Source organism: Cucurbita pepo, chromosome 16, assembly GCF_057944985.1.
Source record: "Cucurbita pepo subsp. pepo isolate OVF chromosome 16, ASM5794498v1, whole genome shotgun sequence".
NCBI lineage: Eukaryota > Viridiplantae > Streptophyta > Magnoliopsida > Cucurbitales > Cucurbitaceae > Cucurbita > Cucurbita pepo.
This window is the reverse complement of record NC_141813.1, coordinates 8,696,511-8,702,162: the sequence shown is the minus strand read 5'-3', so window position 1 is coordinate 8,702,162 and position 5,652 is coordinate 8,696,511. Positions and strand designations below refer to the sequence as shown.

Here is a 5,652-nt window from a genome sequence, read left to right as displayed (position 1 = left end):
TCATTTTACTTTGCAATTCATATTACTCTGCAATTTGTTCATCTGCAATTTATTTTACTCTGCAACATTCCTCTGTCATTCATTTTACTCTGCAATCCATTCCTCTCTCTACTGCAATTCATTCCTCTGTAATCCATTTTACTCTTCAATTCATTTTACTCTTCAATCCATTTTACTCTGTAATTCATTCCTCTATCTATTGTAATCCATTCATCTGTAATCCATTTTACTCTATAGTTCATTTTACTCTGTAATTCATTTTACTCTGAATCCTTGGCGGTAGGCACTCTCCCTCTACAAGAATGCTGTTATTTTAAATAAGTTATTTTAAATTTTTATACAAATCCCATCTATTCTTCTCTGCAATTCATTTTATTCTGCAATCCATTACTCTACAATCAATTCCTCTTCAATTCATTTTACTCGGCAATCAATTCCTCTTTAATTCATTTTACTCTGCATGCAATTAATTTTACTCTACAATTCATTCCTCTGCAATTCATTTTACTCGGCAATCCATTCCTCTGCAATTCATTTTACTCTGCAATCCATTCCTCTGTAATTCATTTTACTCTGCAATCCATTCCTTTCTCTACTGCAATCCATTCATTTGTAATTCATTTTACTCCGTAATTCATTTTACTATACAATCCATTTTACTCTGTAATTCATTCCTCTCTCTACTGTAATCCATTCATCTGTAATCCATTTTACTCTATAGTTCATTTTACTCTGTAATTCATTTTACTCTGAGTCCTTGGCAGTAAGCACTCTCCCTCTACAAGAATGCTGTTATTTTAAATAAATTATTTTAATAAGTTATTTTAAATTTTTACACAAATCCCATCTATTCTTCTCTGCAATTCATTTTATTTTGCAATCCATTACTCTGCAATCAAATCCTCTTCAATTCATTTTACTTTGCAATCAATTCCTCTGTAATTCATTTACTCCACAATTCATTCCTCTACAATTCTGTAATTCATTTACTCCACAATTCATTCCTCTACAATTCATTTCTCTGCAATTCATTTTACTCGGCAATTCATTTCTCTGTAATTCATTTTACTCGGCAATTCATTCCTCTGTAATTCATTTTACTCTGCAATCCAATCCATTACTCTGTAATTCATTTTACTCTGCAATCCATTTTACTCTGTAATTCATTCCTTTCTCTACTGTAATCCATTTTACTCTGTAATTCATTTTACTCCGAGTCCTTGGCATTAGGCCCTCTCCCTCTACAAGAATGCTATTATTTTAAATAAGTTATTTTAAATTTTTACACAAATCCCATCTATTCTTCTCTGCAATTCATTTTATTCTGCAATCCATTACTCTACAATCAATTCCTCTTCAATTCATTTTACTCTGCAATCAATTCCTCTGTAATTCATTTTACTCGGCATGTAATTCATTTTACTCTGCATGCAATTAATTTTACTCTACAATTCATTCCTCTACAATTCATTCTTCTGCAATTCATTTTACTCGGCAATCCATTCCTCTGTAATTCATTTTACTCTGCAATTCATTTTACTCGGCAATCCATTCCTCTGTAATTCATTTTACTCTGCAATTCATTCCTCTGTAATTCATTTTACTCTGCAATCCATTCCTCTCTCTACTGCAATCCATTCATCTGAAATTCATTTTACTTTGTAATTCATTTTACTCCGTAATTCATTTTACTCTATAATCCATTTTACTCTGTAATTCATTCCTCTCTCTACTGTAATCCATTCATCGGTAATTCATTTTACTCTATAGTTCATTTTACTCTGAGTCCTTGGCAGTAGGCACTCTCCCTCTACAAGAATGCTGTTATTTTAAATAAGTTATTTTAAATTTTTACACAAATCTCATCTATTCTTCTCTGCAATTCATTTTATTCTGCAATCCATTACTCTGCAATCAATTCCTCTCAATCCATTCATCGGTAATTCATTTTACTCTATAGTTCATTTTACTCTGAGTCCTTGGCAGTAGGCACTCTCCCTCTACAAGAATGCTGTTATTTTAAATAAGTTATTTTAAATTTTTACACAAATCTCATCTATTCTTCTCTGCAATTCATTTTATTCTGCAATCCATTACTCTGCAATCAATTCCTCTCAATCCATTCATCGGTAATTCATTTTACTCTATAGTTCATTTTACTCTGAGTCCTTGGCAGTAGGCACTCTCCCTCTACAAGAATGCTGTTATTTTAAATAAGTTATTTTAAATTTTTACACAAATCTCATCTATTCTTCTCTGCAATTCATTTTATTCTGCAATCCATTACTCTGCAATCAATTCCTCTCCGATTCATTTCTCTGCAATCAATTCCTCTATAATTCATTTTACTCTGCATGTAATTCATTTTACTCTGCATGCAATTAATTTTACTCTACAATTCATTCCTCTGTAATTCATTCTACTCTGCAATTCATTCCTCTGTAATTCATTTACTCTGCAATCCATTGCAATCCATTACTCTGCAATCAATTCCTCTTCAATTCATTTCTCTGCAATCAATTCCTCTATAATTCATTTTACTCTGCATGTAATTCATTTTACTCTGCATGTAATTAATTTTACTCTACAATTCATTCCTCTGTAATTCATTTTACTCTGCAATCCATTCCTCTATAATTCATTTTACTCTGCAATCCATTCCTGTGTCATTCATTTTACTCTGCAATCCATTTTACTCTGCAATCCATTCCTCTCTCTACTGCAATCCATTCATCTGTAATTCATTTTACTTTGTAATTCATTTTATTCCGTAATTCATTTTACTCTACAATCCATTTTACTCTGCAATTCATTTTACTCTGCAATTTATTCCTCTGTAATTCATTCCGTAATTCATTTTACTCTACAATCCATTTTACTCTGCAATTCATTTTACTCTGCAATTTATTCCTCTGTAATTCATTCCTTTGTAATTCATTTTATTATGTAATTCATTTTAATCTGCAATTTATATTACTCTGCAATTTACTTTACTCTGCAATCCATTCCTCTCTCTACTGCATTTCATTCATGTGTAATTCATTTTACTCAGCAATCCATTCCTCTCTCTATTGCATTCCATTCGTATGGAATTCATTTTACTCTGCAATTCATTTTACTCTACAATCCAGTCTTCTCTCTACTGTAATCCATTCATCTGTAATTCATTTTACTCTGCAATTCATTCTACTCTGCAATTCGTTCCTCTCTCTACTGTAATCCATTCATCTGCAATCCATTCATTTGTAATTTATTTTACTCTGCAATTCATTCCTCTCTCTTCTGCAATTCATTCCTCTCTCTTCTGCAATCCATTCATTTGTAATTCATTTTACTCTGCAATTTATTAAACTCTGCAATCCATTCATTCATTCCTCTCAGACCTCTCTGCAATCCATTCCTCTCTCTACCTCTCTACAATCCATTCCTCTCTCTACCTCTCTACAATCCATTCATCAATTCCTCTCTCCTACAATTCATTCCTCTGTAATTCATTTTAGTATGTAATTCATTTCTCTCCATACCTCCCTGCAATCCATTCATTCATTCCTCTCCCTACCTCTCTGCAATCCATTTCTCTCTCTACTTCTCTACAAACCATTCATCCATTCCTCTTCATACAATCCATTCCTCTGTAATTCATTTTAATCTGCAATCCATTCATCCATTTCTCTCTCTACTGCAATCCATTCATCCATTTCTCTCTCTACTGCAATCCATTCATCCATTTCTCTCCCTACATCTCTGCAATTCATTCCTCTCTCTACCTCTCTACAATCCATTCTGCTCTCAGCCTCTCCATTAAATCCATTCCTCTCCCTACCTCTCCGCTCTCAGGCTCTCCACAAATAAGAATCTCTCTCGATACTTAATCTCTCAGAAGGAATTTGATCTCAATAATATTCTCTCGTGTTCTTTGTCTTGTTTCTTTCTCGCGCACCGTCTTTCTCTCTTTAGTCTCCTGGAATGCTATAACGGGTAAACTTTCTCTTTTTGTGATATCCCCTTGCAAAGTCTGATTGTATATTTTAACCTTGATGCATTCTATGATAATTGTTCATATTGGGTTAAATGTTTAAATCATAATAGTTCTATTTTACTTTTTATAGATGGAAAACAATAGTGCAACTATATGTGCAAGTAGCTCTAGTAATTATAATGCATCGAAATCACTATTGGCTACACAATCTAAATTTAAGAAGAAGAAACCCAGTAAATCAACCATGTGAGATCACTTTACAAGATTAGAGAACAATAATAAGAGGTGCAAGTGCAACTATTGTTCTAAGGAGTATACTTGTGATACTAATTCTTGTGGAACTAGCACGTTATGGAAGCACTTAAAAAATCAGTGTAGGAAGTACACATATAAGGTGGAGGACAAAGGACAAACCACTCTAAGTTTTCAACGTTCAATAGATGGAAAGGGTGGTAGTAATATTGTTACTTCATTATTTAGTCAAACAAGATGTAGAGCAGCATGTGCCAAGATGATAATTATGGATAAATTATCATTTAAATTTGTAGATAATGAGGGTTTCAAATTGTTTTGTAGTATTGCATGTACTAAGTTTGACCCTCTGTTAAGAGTAACCATTGCTAGAGATATATTTCAACTCTATCTAGAAGAAAAAAAGAAGTTGAAAGATTTTTAGTCCGTCATTCCAAGAGGGTTTGTCTTACCACTAACACATGGACTTCGTTGCAAATTACATGGTAATCACCGCACATTTTATTGATTCAAAATGGAATTTGCATAAAAGAATTCTCAACTTTTGTCAAGTTGCTAACCACAAGGGAGAACTATTGGCAAGATTATTGAGAGTTGTTTATTGGAATGGAGAATCGATAAGGTTTTCTCTATCACAGTTGATAATGCAAGTTCTAATGATATAGCTATTTCATATATTATGAGAAGACTTAGAAGTTGGAATTCACTTGTCTTAGATAGAGAAATATTACACATGAAGTGTTGTGCTCACATAATTAATTTGATTGTGAATGAAGGACTTAAAGAAATGCATGACTCAATTTCTAGTGTTTGTAATACCGTGAGGTATGTTAGATCATCCCTCAAGAGATTGACAAAATTTAAAAATCGTGTTGAACAAGAAAAAATTAAATGTAAAGCACTTGTTTGTTTGGATGTGGCGACTCGATAGAATTCTACTTATTTGATGCTTGATCATGCCTTGAAATTTGAAAAAGCTTTCAAAGTATTAGAGGAGGAAGAATTAGATTATGTTGATTACTTCAAAGAGTGGGATCATGGAAACAAAAGAATAGGGCCACCAACCATCGATGATTGGAAAAATGTTGCAGTGTTTGTAAAGTTTTTGAAGGTTTTCTATGATGTCACTACGAAGATAAGTGATTCTTTATATGTGACTTACTAATTCTTATTTTCATGAACTTTGGGGTATTCGAGAACTTTTAATTTAGTGGAGTACAAATGTGAACTCTGTTTTAAGTAACATGAGTTCAAATATGAAAGTTAAGTATGACAAATATTGGGGCTCAGTGAAAAGAATTAATAAGTTGATATTCATAGCAATGGTACTCGATCCTCGTTACAAATTGGATTACATATCATTTTGCTTTTCGAATATTTATGAAGATGCTATGGCTAAAGTGATAGTGGATGGCATAAAG

The 5,652-nt window shown here is 32.6% G+C and overlaps 1 pseudogene; it reads left to right on the top strand.

Moving 5' to 3' along the window:
- Positions 1-4,713: 4,713 nt before the first annotated feature.
- LOC147788986 (zinc finger BED domain-containing protein RICESLEEPER 2-like) lies at positions 4,714-5,396 on the top strand (annotated as a pseudogene).
- Positions 5,397-5,652: the final 256 nt, after the last annotated feature.